We start from the raw sequence: 17,065 nt of genomic DNA on the forward strand, positions 1-17,065 counted from the left end.
GCGTGTTGGATGTACGATCGTTTCGAGGAGCATAGACCCCGATCACCGCCTTGTTGCAATAAAGGTACGTTCGTAGCAAATTAAGTACGAACAGACAGATACAACACGGCAGTTGGACATCGGTAAGCTGCAACCATAATAGATAGCCGCAGCATATTCCTCTCAATTGAGGCAATTGCTTAATAAAAGCATTCCTCCATATCACCACAGTGGCAGAATATTGCTCACTCAATACAAACAGCAGCAAAATCCAAACTTTGATACCAGAGACCTCCGCCAAGGAACGCATGGTATGACCAGGAGTATCCTGCTGTTACCGAAGACATTTTGGGATACACTGCACTCAGTAGCAATGCTTAGCGCAGGAGAGAGATATTGAGAGAAAAAGAGAAAAAAGAAGCGTATTTTCCGCAGGAAAAATATAAACTGGTAAAGCGGGAATGTGAAAAAAACAAGATGTGCACGAGCCAGAATAAAGTCTGGCACGAGCCAGAATAAAGAATGAAACATCAAACACGTCCTCCTGTAGAGACCAGCAAGGTAATTTGGCAACTGATACATATTGTGTGCTTCAGACATGCAAAGAGCATTTTTCCAAACTATTAGTATTCAATACCAGCGAAGACGACGAATATACCACAGATCCAATCGCAGAAGATGGTGTTGAATGTATACCGACCAGCCAAGATGAGGTAAAGACAGCAATAATCCGTCTAAAGAATAATAAGGCAGCAGAAGCCGATGGATTACCAGCCGAGCTGTTCCAAACCAGAGGCGTCACGATGAAGAACCCGCAGGAAGAACCCGTACCCGTCGATTGGAACCTGGGCATCATGTATCCCGTCCACAAGACTTATAGGGCATAAGTCTGCTCCCTACTGTTTATAAGGTAATGCCAGGAATATTGTGCGAATGACTAGAGCCTATGGCCAACGAAATATGGGGCCGTACCAATTCGGCTTTAGACCTGGCAAATCACCATTGACCATATATTTAGAATGCGGCAAATTCTGGAAAAGACCCAAAAGATTCAGTTCTACACTTAGCATATTTTTGTCGATTATATAGCAGCCTTCGACAGGAACTTAGGTACGGAGTTATTGCACACCATATCTGAATTCGGAATTCCCACAAAGCTAATTCGGCTTTTTAAAATGACTTTTACTAATCCCGGTCCTCAGTTAAAATAAGAAAGAACCTTTCCGGAGAGTTTGGTAACAAAAGATGATTCAGACAATGAGACGGCCTGTCGTGTGATCTCTTCACTTCCTTATGCCGTCGATCGGTAAAGGAAGTTGGTGATAACTTTACAAAAGTCGAAATGAAATCTGCTAAAGTCGGTCTACCAGTAAATGGCGATAAAACTAAGTTAATGGTATCGACGCGTAATACATCCACAGATCTCGCACCAACTGTGAGTACCTACAACAAATGCTGCATTTTACAAAACACTGATACTGCCCGTGCTAATATATGGTTCCGAAGCATGTGTACTTGCGCGTGTTTGAGAGAAAAATTCTTCGAAAGATCTACGGGGCAATCTACGTTGACGGTGAATATTGACGGTGAATATGAACAATGAGCTGTATCAAGTATACAACGAGATCAGTATAGTTAAACTAATCGAGATACAACGATTGCGTTGACTAGGGCATGTCATTAGAATCAGTGATTGTGAACCCGCTAAAAGGGCGTATAAATACGAACCGCGTGGCTGCTCAAGCAGAACTAGAAGCTCAAGGCTTCCATGTGACTTGAAGGACTTTTTCGAGTGAACAAGTGATATACGACATCAGAAACGCCATATCCCAGATTGGGAATTACAGCATCTAACAGAGAGGAATGGAGATCTTTTCTTAATTCGGCTTATGCAACAAATGCTCTTTAAACGGTCAGCTAAGTAAGTAATCAAGTATCACGCTAAGGTATTTGGCTTCCTTATTTCACGTCGCTGATCATTGGTGAAAAGAACCAACGATCGATTCATATTTGGCCAATGAGATGGAGGTACTTTTAATCGCTGACTTTGAACGGCGTATCTTAAAACACCATATGTAAAGAAGATTTACTCAGGTTAAATACTTTGAAATGTCACCAATATGGGGGGTTTTTCGATACATTGAACATGTGATGTTGTCTGAACTGGGGATTTATAGGGCTGGAAATTATCATTGCCCATGGGACTTTTGACGTTTGGCATTAGTTGAGTTATCTATTTGGATACGTTGATGGGAAAGACTTCTCATAACAAATCCGGAGAACACTAATGAGGTTATTTACCCTTCTGTCGTCATTTATCACTTTGTGAAGTTTGCAAGGTTCAACCAGCCGTGGTGAAGTTAATAAATATACTTACGAACTTTAAATAAAAATCACTTACTTTTTTTTTAATTAATTCTCTTTCGAGTTGAGCTGTAAGGCCTTTAGAGATACATTGAAAAATTAGGAGTCTACCGAAGTCCCACGCATCCAACCATTACACTACGTTTCACGGGTGGTAAAGCCGATCTTCAGGTGTATTAGGATGTTGTTGTTGTGGCAGACGAAGGCAAAGCTTGGAAACTAGTATATATATCGCACTTCATTAGATAAATGTATATGCGAAATTATGTCAGTTAATTGAAACTCCAAACTTTTCCTATAGTCTTGCTTGGTAATCCCATTTTTCAATGTTCACAAATACTACGGTAAGTTTTATTCCTACATCATTAGTAATTGCTCTTCTATATCAGAAGATTTTATTTTTTGATTTGATCATCAATTATTGTCTACTAAAGTTTTGACAAGTTGATGGTGGCTTAGAACGCTAAGACGCCGGCAACCTTGACACTCAGTTGTCTCAGTTGTCACTTACACCTGAGAAGTTTTTGCGGATTCTGAAACTACAATACTCATAGATGAGAAAAATCAAAAAACCAAAAAATTTCAGGAGCGCTATGATTAGCTATTGAGGCAACAACTTTCAAAATACTGAAAATCGGGAGGTAGAGTTCAATGGGGCGCTATATGAAGGCGGGGACCTATACCGACAAAATTAGAGAGGAAAGTTGAGTACCCCCAATGAACACTAAATACCAAATTTCAGCCACTTCGATGGATTATTGTGGCCACAACCTTCAAAATACCGAAAATCGGGAGGTACCGTTCTATGGAGGCTATACGAAGGCGTAGACCTATACCTTAAAAAATTCCGGGGTAATGTTGTATACCCCCAGCGAAGACTAAGTACCAAACTTTAGCCATTTCGGAGGACTATTGAGGCCACACCCGAATACCGGAGGAATATTAAGGCCACAACCTTCAAAATACCGAAAACCTAGAGGTACCGTTCTATGGGGGCTATATGAAGGCGTGGCCTATACCCACAAAATTCTAAGGGGAAGTTTTAAACCCCCAGCGAAGACTTAATACCAAATTTTAGCCATTTCGGAGGAATATCAGTTCCATTTCGATAGAACTTGCCTTATCCCAGCAAAATCGTGAAAACCTTAAAAATGTAAACTTTGACCGCGATTTATTTGAAAAGCGCCCCGGCGATTTTTTTGTTTTTTTTTTAATTTTTCTCTTCTATGAATATTGTAGTTTTAGAATCCGGAAATATTTCCGGATTTCATTTAAAGTTGATTCAAGAGCACCGTGAGTAGTAAGGCATTTTGGACCAAAATTATTTCCAAAATAATTCCATGTTTTGTTATTTCCCCATTGAACCACATAGAATAAATGGTACCTATATAGGCCTAGGATTTATAAGTTAACGATCTTATATAAATTTGTATGATGGGCCATCGCTTCACTCTATCGGGTATCGGTATCGGGTAAAGTTCCACATTTGTCGCAAAAATGATGTGCACCACCTTTCGCACAAAAGTTTTTAGTAGTCGTTTAGATCGTTGTTACAACGCTATAATTTTATTCCCCATACTTTTTCTCAATGAATGTTCAACCACCAACCACCAAATAAGTAGTGTATTCTTGCAATATAAGCTTATGTTTTTTTTACTGTTGGCTCTATCGGAAGAAAAATTTATATTTTATATTTTTTACCTTTTTTATTATCAGTAAACCAACTTTCAAACCGCAATATAGTGATAATTTAATCTCCAAAAAAGTTATATCCCTAATGTATACACCACCACGAACGTGATTAAATAAACATCCTGTTTTTCAGTATTTCATGCCGCCGACAATGATGTATTATGTGATTAACATTCTTCATAGAATACACAGATCCTTGGGGATATGTGTGTGTTGTGTGTCTGTATGTGTGCATGTCTTGTCCCCGTTTAAAGTGAAAACGTTTTATTTTCGTGTTTAATTTGATTTCTTTTGTGACGGCATATAAACCATTGTGAGTGATTAACGATGTTAAGAGGACATGTTTCAGTTTTCTTTTCTTTGCTTTACACGGCAAGGCAATTGAATTAAGTGTGTTTGTAAACTATGTTTTGAGGAAAATTTGTTGTAATGAATAGAATGATTAACCAGGTTGTTTAATAAATAGTTTTGGGGGATTTCTTCTTTGTTTCGTTTAATTATTTTTTCCTGGAGGGAATATTATATGAAGAGATTTTCTAGATAGAAGATATTTTCGCAAGAAATATAACCTTAAGTGTTTTAGTGAAGAGGCTCTTGTTATAAAAACTGGGATGTGGTATTGAACAATCTTTGTCAGATATAGTCGAGTTTTCTAATATGACCTTTGGAAACTTATTAAAAACTAGAGCTTTACTTGCATGTGAAGGCCTAAGACACTATAGTATGACTAAATTCGTTAAAACTTTAAAATATATTATAACATTTATAATATATTTTAAACATATTTTTGTAAAAATTACTTTTGTTTTACATTTCAATGGCAATTTAACTTAAATGTAATTCTCGTTATATCTAACAAAAAATTATTTTCTTTTGGTAAAAATTTGAATTCCTTTACTTTTTCCGCCTTTGTTGCCGTCCATGATGTTATTGTTGTTACGTGAGAATAAATTTCCATTTTGCAGGCACTTGAAAATAAATCAAAAGGAGGGAGAGGAAAACAATTGCAACGAGTTGCAAATGTGTTTGTCATGTATTTGGACAGAAATTCACACTGGCCATCAGCATAGCACTTTGTTTTGGTTTTTGTTGCCCATTTGACAATCTGTGAGTATGTCAAGAGTACCAAATAGGCTGAAATGGTATTTTGTTGTTTGTGTGGATACATTGTTGATGATTGTCTGGTTTAGTGTATGTGTGTCGTCTTGCCGCCCATTGTCATCGTATGTATTGCTAATATCCGACAAATGTCATTTTCGTACAGGCAAAGAGTAGAAAGAGCAAAAGACAAGTATATAAAATCCAATAAAATGACACGAGTGTCAGACAATTGTACACAATTCAAAAAACACACATATTCGCAACAATACCTACATACCAAAACAAATGCCCCTGGAATCAGTAACAAAAAAAATCTCAATTCACATCAACTTCTGTTGGGGACAGTTCGGTGTGTGATTTACCAGTCAAGTGGATAAGTTTTTAAAAGGAATTTCATTTAAAATATACAAACATTGGGACTATGTAAATGGAAACATTTCAGAGGAAGTATTGATTGCTGGTAACTATGGACGGGGATATGGATAGAAATGTTGCAAAATAAAGCTGCTAGAAACAGTTCATTTACTGACAGAATTTAAAATGTTATTTTCCCTTTTTTCAATAATTGTCTGATGTAATCTCTTTGCTCTTGTTTTAATATTTTGAAACAACGAATTTATTAGTGGAGAAAATTCGACATTGTTCGCCAAGGGGTTAGGTTCGAAATAAAAGAGTGACCAAAGAAACAATGTCCATGAGAAGTTTTTCTTTGGCAATCCCATATAACCCCAACGGAAGTTTTTTTGCAAAACAAGACAAACCCTCTCCACTGTTATGTGTCGTTCAATTAAAATTAAGCAACATAACAACAATTTTTTTGTTTGTTTTTTACAGCAAAAACCAAACACACAACCGATGCTGAGATTATGTGGCGAGGATCGAAACTATAGTCTTTCCTGCCCTACCCCATGGCGAACAATGACAAATTTCTTCCAAAAGTAAATTCGTTGCTTTTCAATTTTAAAACAACAACAATGGGATCAAGCCAAACTATAAAAAGAAACAAGTAAAAAAGTATCAGGCTTTGCCGACAGAGATATACCATCAACCTAGTTGAATTGAAACTTTCAGACAAATCTACACAATTGTTGAACTTTTTGGGGAAGGTGCCATAAGGAGAAGATCGGCCATTTTAGAAGTTAAACTAAATTTGAACAAAATATTAGGAGATCCGTTTGGACCAATTTGATTGCCCCTTTCAAGGAATATCGTGCATAAAATTTTAGTGACATTTTTTAATTAATTTGCTCAGGAAGTATGGACTTGCCTCACATGAAACTTTTATCGTCGTATGTGGGGCGGTGAATACAAGTTGTTACAACAAAAATCAAAGCGATTCGTGAGCAGGTCCTAAACTGAACTTTCACGATGCAATTTCACGGTGTGCAAAGTATGGACCCAATCGATTACTCCCTTCAAATGTTATGTTGCGCACAAATTTTCCGTACATTTTTTTAACTTTTGTGGGGGAGATACCTGAAGGAGAAAACCGGTATGACTTATCTTCGAACTTATACTGAGTTTGAACAAAATATGACCAAGGCCAAAATTTGGACCGAATACGCAGATCCGTTCCAGAGTTATCGTGCGCATCAACCAGCAAGACAGACGGACATGGCAAAATCAACTCTAAACTGTCTGAAACGGATTTCGTTAATACCCTCGTTAGCATAAATGCTGATGGTATAAACAAGTAAGAACGGCGTTAAGATCCGTGGGGCCGTACCTTTTATACCCTCGACCACGAACCGGCAAATATCATATATAAAGTTATATACCCTCTACGAAGACTATATAGCAATTTCCAGAAAATTCGGAGTTATAATGAGGCTTGAAAATATCGAAAATCGGGAGGTATTGTTATATGGGGGCTATATGAAGAGGTGGACCTATTTCGAAAAATTTCAGGTGGAAGACTAATTAGCAAATTACAGCCATTTCGGTGGTATATTGAGGCAAAATCCTTCAAAATACCGAAAATTGGGAAGTGCTGGGGGCTATATGAAGACTTGAACATAGTGGTGGGTGTGTGGGTTCGATTCGTCGGCTTTCCTTTTTCAGATCCTTTACCGATCGACCCATGATGTCAATGTCGTCGGCGTAAGCAAGTAATATAGGGCTGTTCGTGTATATTGTTCCACTTTTTTTGACCTTCGCGTCTCGTATGACCTTCTCCAGCAGGATGTTGAAAGGATCTCACGACAGGCCTTCTCCTTGTCTGAAACGTCTTTTGGTAATAAACCCTTCGGGGTGCTTTATAATCGACGAAAAGATGGAAGGTGTCGATCTGCAGTTCTTGGGTCTTTTCCACGATTTGTCTCTGGTCAATGGTGGATTTGCCCGCTCTAAAGCCGCACTGATAGGGTCCAATAATTTCATTGACCATAGGCTTTAGTCTCTCACACAATATGCCGGATACTATCTGATATGCAATAGGGAGAAGACTTATGCCCCTGTAATTGGAGCACACAGTCTTATCTCCCTTCTTGTGAACTGGACATAGGATGCTCACGTTCCAATCGTCGGGTACGTGTTCTTCCTGCCAGATGGTGCTAACTAGCTGATGCAAGGTGTATGCTTCAGCGTGTCCCCTCCGGTTTCGAACAGCTCGCCTGGCAAGCCATCGGTTCCTGCTGCCTTATTATTCTTCAGCCGGTTTATTGCTGTCTTTACCTCATTCTGGCTGGGCGGTATACATTCAATACCATCTTCTGGGATTGGATATGTGGTATCTTCGCCGTCTTCGCTACTATCGGATACCAACAGTTTGGAAAAATTATCTTTCCATATCCTGAGCACACTATCTGTATCAGTTACCAAATTACCTTGCTGGTCTCTATAGGAGGAGGTGCCCGTACTAAAGCCATCAGTATGATGCTTCACTCTTTGGTAGAATTTTCGGACTTCATTCTGGCTCCTGTACATCTCGATTTGTTCACACTCCCGCCTTTCCTTTTCTCTCTTTTTCCTGGGGAAAAGAGGTTTCTCTTCCCTACTTTTCTCCCGATGCCTCTCTCGTGCGCTACGCATTGCTACGGATTGTAAAGTAGCCCTATATGCCGCATTTTTCTCTTCGGTAGCAGCACGACACTCCTGGTCATACCATGGATTCCTTGCTGGAGGTCTTTGGTATCCAAATATGGATTTTGCGGCTGTTTGCATGGAGTGGGCAATATTTTGCCATTGTGTCGATATGTTATCGGGACAAGGAGTGCTTTCATTAAGAAATTAGGCTAGTTGAGTGGAATATGCTAAGGCTATCTGTTGTGTTTGATGCTTACCGATGTCTAACTTCCGTGTTGTATCTGTTCGTGCTTTATTTGCAACGATTAGACGGGTACATACCATTGCTGCTACAAGGTAGTGGTCCGAATCTATGTTTGCTCTTCGGAACGATCGTACGTCCAAAACACTCGATGAATGTCTTCCATCTATCACAACATGATCAATTTGATTGATTATTTGTTCTTTGATCTGGAGACAGCCAGGTGCCCTTATGAATATCGAGATGCCTAAATCTGGTGCTGCTAACTACAATGTTTTTGCAGCTGCAAAGTCTATCAGCCTCATACCATTGTCAGATATTTCACTGTGGAGACTGAATTTGCCGACTGTTGGGCCAAAGATATTTTCCTTTCCAATTTTGGCATTAAAATCGCCTAGAATAATTTTAATGTCATGGGCAGGGTAACGGTCATAAGTTTCTTTTAAGCGCTCGTAAAATATATCTTTGGTATGTTCGTCCTTGTCTTCAGTTGGAGCATGACCGCAATTAAGGCTGATGTTGAAGAATTTTGCTTTTAATCGAATTGCAGCGAGTCTTTCATTCACTGGGGTGAAGCTGGAGACCAGATGTTTTAATCTCCGACCAACTACAAATCCGCAACCAAACTCATGCTTTGTGTCATGGCAGCTATAATACAGTGCGTCACCTTTAGGCGTTGTTGTGACGCCTTTCCTAATCCATCTTATTTCCTGTATGGCAGTAATGTCGGCCTTGTACTTCACTATGCAACACTGAAAATGCAAACAAATTCTAGTATGGATTTTTTGAAAGTACATATTTAGACTACAAAAACACTAGTAGGGTTTTGTCATGTCAGATCCAGTTCGGATTTTATGGTCTCATCTAAACCGGGCTAAATCTGCACTTTTTTGCATTTATCAGGCCTTTATCTCAGAAACGAATAGGAATTTGGCCTTGCTGTCTTTAGCAATATTGTAGCCCTAAACTAATAGAACTTATCTTTTGAAAAAACCACATAAGAAAAAATCTATCTAGGACATCAAAATCTATAAAATAAAGAACATTTTACATAATTGCTGAAATTCTGGTCAGTATCGGCTAAACTATTGGGAGTTGAACCAAGTAACCTTTTGCAAAAATCTTCCAAATAAAGTTCTCAACAATTCTTTAGAACATTCTGAAACTCTAATATGCTTACTTCATGTTGTTTCAGCTGTATTTTGCATTATATCTTTTACAACACGTATTTCAAACACAGTTCGCACCAACAGTTTATTCTCGCAATTCGGATTTCACTACATTATTGATATTTTTATTAAATCGTCGTTGAAAAATGTACTGAAAACAACGGCATAGGGGCATTTTACAACAATGACATGTTCTGAACGGTTGTGTATTACATTCCAGGGAATATTTTTCCAAAAGAAGATATTCAGAAAAAATTAACGGTTTTGGAGATACGGTGCGAAATGTAAAAAAATTGTGGAATTTTTCCATATATTTTGAAGTTTGAGGCAATAAATGTAGTTTTTCGAGTTCATTATTTTTCCAAATATTTTATTCTTGTCCTTATCTACAAATTTGCTTCAGAGGTCAGAAGAATATGCGCATTGGTTTCAGAGATATAGCCCCAAATTTCTTTAAAAACTCAATATTTAACCATGTTTAGATGGGCCATAAAATCCGAGCTGGATCTGACACAACAAAATCCAACTAGGGTTTCTTGTCGTTTGGGTCTGTACTTTCAAAAAATCCTCAGTTCGAATTGTTGCACAAGATCACCTTAAAAATGTTGCACAGTGCTTTTCAAGTACATCTGCCAATGATGGGGTTCGTCAACTTTAGAGGGATTTGTTTTTCTTCTATTTTGTTTTTTCATAGTAGGCTGCTTTTTCTAGGGGAGGGTTACTAACCCGACGCCCAAACCCAAGTTTTTAACATTCTTATGTTAGCTTACTACCTTTAACGGGTGTTAAATGCAGCTGCCCAGGTGACACCACGGGGAGGTCAGTGTCCACTTGAAATGAAAGAGGGACCAAGATAAATCCTGGGCTTTGCCATGTTTAAGCCAGTCAGGACCGTTCCTTGGTATCTTCCAACACCTACGTCACCCATTTGAAGACATTAGCTAAATTTTTTGACCGAACTACCTCTAATTTGTGGCCACAAAATTTCCTACCATTTTAGGTATTTTGAAGATCTTTTGTCGAAAGGTCATCGCGCTAATGTTTACCTATTACAAAATAAAGTTTACTAAATTAAAGCACATGACTTTTTTACAATACTTGTATTACAAAGGAAAGTAAAGTTTAACTTATTCTCTCCTCCGAAGCTTTCAAAAAGCAATAACAACTTACATGTAATTGCTTACTGCCATAACAATTGATTGACACTTGAACATGTGTTCAAGAGAAATTCAACAACAAACATCAAATTACAAATATATTACACACAGCTCACAGTACATTAGTAACAAATTCAAAACTTTCGATATATATAAAAATACACTTTTATATATTCAGAGAAAACATCTTTACAATTGTAGAAATAAATCCATCGAACTATCATTCAACAGTTCGAAAGATGAACAACTTTTTTCCAACTATGACAGAGAGAGAGAGCTACTTTTCGGTATGTACATCTTTACAATGTGGCCTCTAGCGCTTGGATGGATTGACCAACAACTACAGCTATTACTACTACTATAACCACCAACAAAAGACCAAGTTTCAACAAAATAAAAACCATCAACAACAACAAAACGAAGGAAAAGCTGCAGAAAGAAATCATGTTGCCATGTTAACACTGAGATTAAGTGAATGAGAAATATTGACAAGTGTGAAAGTGGAAACTGAACAAGTGGAACAAGAAAAGGCAATTCAACTTAGTCCTTTTCACAGCTTTTCTGCTGCTTGTTCTTTTTCTTCTTCGTCTACTCTTTTACAAACACACACAATACCTTCTGTCGTTGAGTATCTCCGGGTTTTGTTTGATTTTAGCGTAACATAAATAAGCCCTGTAATTGTAATGTTATCACGAAATTGGAGTAATATCGAAAAACGAACACGAATATGGCTTGGGGCGGAGGGAGGTGGTAATAGACAAATGAACATGGTCAAACAGTGAAAGAAAAACTTTTAATTGACTGTGTGTGTGTGTGTCTTGTTCCGATGACAGCCAGTTATCCCAGAAACCCAGAAAGACTAAAATAACATTTGTAGCATGTTATGCTATTGAAAATCAAACAACTATTCATTATGTTTTTGTCTTCTTTCTTATTACTTTTTGCTCCGTCTTTCTTATTAGAAATTTAATAAGAATTCAGTTGAGTTAATTAATACAAGATAATTAAGTGAAAGTTAAGTAAAAACATCTTTTTTTAAGATTTATTTATGTTATTTTCCAATTTCTGGGAATTCTTTAATGGCATTTCTTTGTTTGTTTTTTTGTTCCGTACATTGATACGATTTATCTCAGCAGGCTCATAATCATAATTGCTATTAGTTTAAGAGGGTTTAAAAGTTCTTTTCAATAAAAAATAATTGTAAAGAAAATAAGTTGGAGATATTAGATGAGGCAAAGTTTAAATGGAAAACTCTTGAAATTAAGTAAAGTAATTTAATTAAGTTTTGAAATAGGTAATAAACACTTTGATAAACAGATTACTATTTAAAAAACAAGTAAAAGAGGGCTGTAGTCGGATAGGGCCGACCATGTGATCCCCTACACCACTTCCCCTGGGAACTATTTTTCCGCGAAATTTATTTATGTATATGATTGCGAAGTTTCTTTGGGAATGTTGTAAGAATATACATATGTACATATGTATGATTGCGACACGTTATATATTATTTTCATTATTTCGTAATGAACAGATGGAACATTTAGGCTACATACATACATTATTCTCCAAAAAATTAAAAAATTGTACCTATTAAGAAAAAAATACCAAACCTATTTAGAAATAGCTTTTGGTGACTTTATCAAATTCGATCAATGAAAGAGATAAATATTTCGAGGTATTACATTACATCTAATCAAAGGCGGCATAAAAACTTCAAAACATGTACAGCATCGTAATTTGCATCAATTAAAAAACTGGGAATTCCACTATCATGATTGTAATTCTTTTCTATCATGGCTGCATGGAATGTAAACTTAATTATGTATATATATAGTCCGGTCAAAATAGACATTGAAATAGCAAAAATTCCCACAGAGCTGAATCTTGGTAGAGAGCTAGGGTTTGCCATTAGAAGCAACTTCCTAAAAGTCCCCATCGATCCCATGTGTGCAAAAAAAATTATTCGGGGTCAAAGGTCAAATTTTAAGGGTTTTTAGGGTTTCGGATTTATTTTTTGATAACGGTTGATCTAATCAAAAAGTGACTAAAGCAAATATTGTAGACAGAAAAATTATCTACAAGTTTGGCCTTTATAATTTTTTTCCTAGAAGGAACCATTATTGAGATATAGCTGTTCTAAAAAACACATGATTTTTATGCACTAATAAGCGAAGTAATCGGGTCTGTCCCCCAAAAAAATATATATTTCCTTGAAGAGCGAAATTTTAGCTGTCTTTTAAAAAAAATTCCAACAAAATCGGAGCGTGTTTAGTAGAGTTATTCAATGTTAGAGTCATTTTATGCAAAAATAGCCCATTTAACCCACATGTATAATCGAAAGCCCAACGGGAACGACCCCAACGAAAACTCTCCGATTTTTTTCACGTTTTGTCCGAAGGTAGGGTGTGTTGCGCTGATTACGGAAATGTATAATTTTTAACGGTTGCTGATCCGGTTCGCCGGTTATTCGACCCGAAAGGCCAAATTTAAAAACCGGGTTAGACCCGGTTCTACTGAACCGATTACTGCAAAGTGGATATCGTTTGAAAGCTTAGGAAGTATCTAACACATAGTGTCGTTACTTTAACCGGTTCGCCTCATAATGTACTTAGGCGGCTAATTTTTAATTTGACCTTTAGATCGCGATATCTCGAAAATGGTAAGTCTTTTTTAATAACCATAAAAACCAATCTTGTAGACAATTATTAAATCTACAACTTTTACTTTAGTCGGCTTTTGCTAAGTCTTACCGTTTTTCAGAAAAATTAAAAAAAATGAATAATGCCTCCAAAAATGACCTTTGACCCCGAATAACTTGTTTTGCACACATGGGATCGATGGGGACTTTTAGGACGTTGCTTCTAATGGCCAACCCTAGCTCTCCACCAAAATTCAGCTTTGTGGGAATTTTTGCTATTTCCCCCTTATACGCATGTCTATTTTGACCGGACTAATAAACAAACCAAAACTGTAAAGGAAAACACTCTTATATGTCACGGCGTGCCTGAACCAACTTTAAATTGAAGTTGCACCCAGGAAGTTTGTGCGAAAAAAAAAAACAAGTAAAAAAGCGTTAAGTTCGGCCGGGCCTAATTTTTATACCCTCCACCATGATATATTGTGAAGTAAAATGAAAAAATGAGTTTCCTTTCCTATAGAATTTTGTGCGGATGAGTTTTTGGACCACTAGGAGATCCATTATGACTAGTTAGGTCAGGAAATGGAGACGAAAAATGATATACAAAAACATGTCCACAATTTTTGATGGAGAAGTGTTGTCACCACTGGGAACCCTAGGTGCAAATTACTGCCAATTGAAGCAGAAAAATAATATATACCTTCTATGTACCTGAATACGGCGAACCCTATGTCCATAATTTTAGTTGTAGAAGTTTTTTGATCTCTGGGAACCCTAACTGTCAATTTAATTAGAAAAATTAGATAAAAACTTGAAATCGGACGGTATCTTTATATCGGGTCTATGCCAAAACGTGGATCTATGTCCACAATTTTTGTTGGAGATGTTTTCTGCTACCATTGGGAACCCAATGTGCCAAATTACATCCAATTTAATAAGAACAAGTAAAATGTCGTTAAGTTCGGCCGTGCCGAACTTTTTATACCCTCCACCATAAAATAGTCTTAATTAAAATGGAATAATTAGGGTCCTTTCACAATTTTAGGTGGAACAACTTTTCGACAATGGATAGAAGCCTACTGCCTCCCACTATTGCTTAAATTACACTGTGAACACAAATGTTGGGGCAGAGATAATTCATTTTGGAGATGAAAGCCATTGGTGTGTGTATATTAAAAACCCGAAAGGACAGATGCGCCGTGAGTCGAAATTCCGTGTTATGGCGTGATGAAGTTTTTGCAAGAGACCCTGTAAGCCATCATGAATTAGCATTATATCTTTGTTTGTTGTTTTTGTAGAGCACTTAAGCAACAGTGATCAAAGATATAACGCTAATTCCTGATGGCCCACAGGGTCTCTATCAAAAATTTTATCGCACCATAACGCGGAAGTTCGACTCACGGCGGATCTGTCTTTCGGGGTTCATAATATACTCACCAAGGCCTTTCTTCCCCAAGAGGAATTTTCCGTGCCCCCGACTTTCACCTTCATTTTGTTGCACAGTGTTATCTAATCTAATCTAAAAAAATGTGTTCAGCTAGGTGAAAGGTACCACCAACGGGGCTATATCAAAGAGTCAACCTATCTTTAAATTTTTTTGGCGGAAAAGTTTTATAGCTGCAGGGATCTTCAAGAGTCAAATTGAGGGTAGTTTCATCAAAACAATGTAGACCCTCAAAAATGGACCCTTGTTGACGAATTTTAGTGAAGAAATTTCGTGACCACTGAAAATTCCCGAAAATCGGGAGGTACAGTTATATGGGGGATATACCAAAACATGGACCTATATTGACGATTATTTTTGAATAGACAAAATTGTAGCTTAAAATCTCAAAATACCTATCATTACAGCTAGTACGGTTAAAAATTGCAGCTAAAATTCTCAAAATACCGAAAATCGGGAGATACCGTTTTATGGGGGCTATACCAAAACATGGACCTATGTTGACGATGTTTCGTGGAGATGTTTTGTGACAACTGAGAACCTCAAATGTCAAATTACAGCTATTTCGGTTAAAAGCTGTAGCTAAAATTCTCAAAATACCGAAAATCTGGAGGTACCGTTATATGGGGGCTATACCAAAACATGGACCTATGTTGACGATGTTTGGTGGAGATGTTTCATGACCACTGAGAACTTCAAATGGCAAATTACAGCTAGTTTGGTTAAAAATTGTAGCTAAAATTGTCAAAATACCGAAAATCGGGAGGTACAGATATATGGGGGCTATACCAAAACATGGACCTATGTTGACGATGTTTCATGGACATGTTTTATGACCACTGAGAACCTCAAATGTCAAATTACAGCTAGTTCGGTTAAAAATTGTAACTAAAATGATCAAAACACCGAAAATCGGGAGGTACGGTCATAAGGGGGCCATACCAAAACATGGACCTATGTTGACGATGTTTGGTGGAGATGTTTAATGACCACTTAGAACCTCAAATGTCAAATTGCAGATAGTTCGGTAACAAATTGTGGATAAAATTCTCAAAATACCGAAAATCGGGAGGTACCGTTGTATGGGGGCTATACCAAAACATGGACCTATGCCCATATCTTTAGGAATATAAGTTCGTTGATCACTAGGAATCCTAAATGTCAAATTATATCTGATTCGGTTTAAAAATGTGACTAAAAATTGAAAATAAAAGAAATCTGGAGGGAAGTTTTGCTGATTCTAAATCAACAATGTTCATATATGGGGAAAAAAAGCCAAAAAAAAAAAATCGATGAAGGGATGTTTAAATAAATCGCTGAATTTTTTAGGTTTCAGGATTTTGCTTGGAAATTGCAAGTACTATCGAAATGGAACTAAAGAAACTGTTGTCTCTACAACATTTTGGTTATTCCCATTTCGATATGGCGTACGGTTTCCATGCAAAATCCTGAAATCCTAAAACCCTAAAAATGTGAACCCTCAATTGACATTATAGTTTCAGAATCCGCAAAAACTTCGCGGGTGTAAGCACCTTCCATTTAAATGGAATCTAAGAGACGTCGACCACAATATGGTCGATTTGATTAATCGTAGCCTGATTTGGTAACAGCAGAGTAGCCTTTTGAACATAAAATTGATTGAATCCGTTCACTAATCATTTGTTTGGGTAACTAAATTCTGCGTTGGCTCATGTGAATGGACTTGCCACATTGGGGGAGGTCTATGTTTCTTCCTCTCTTAATTTTCCTTGATTTGTTTGCATGATTGCAACGCAACTCTCTTTAGGTTAATCTTTTTCCTCTTCATATCGTCGGTGACATGCTTAAGTGTTCCATACGCCATTTGCCTGATTCGAGAAAAACAATGTTTAAGGCCATACAGGATAAAAAATGGTGCAATAATCCAATACTTTAAGAGCTCAGTTCTACTTAACTAAACTCTTAGAATATGTCAGTAGTTTATTTTAGTCAGATATCTGTGATAGTCTAGAAGTTATGGCCAATTTTTATACCCTCAGCCTTTAGGCTATGAAGGGTATATACACTTTCATACGGGCAAAATGTGCCTCATCGAAATAATTGTTTTAGACCCCAAGTATGTTTGGACGAAATGTGTTTCAGACAATTTGGAGTCGATTGAGCAATGTCCGTCCGTCTGTCTGTCTGTCTGTCTGTCTGGCTGGCTGGAGCGCATGATAACTCTCGAAGGGATGAACCGATTCGGTTCAAATTTTGGCTTTCGTAATATTTTGTCCA

Source organism: Musca autumnalis, unplaced genomic scaffold, assembly GCF_047663935.1.
Source record: "Musca autumnalis isolate F117 unplaced genomic scaffold, ASM4766393v1 scaffold_3, whole genome shotgun sequence".
Classification (NCBI taxonomy): Eukaryota; Metazoa; Arthropoda; class Insecta; order Diptera; family Muscidae; genus Musca; species Musca autumnalis.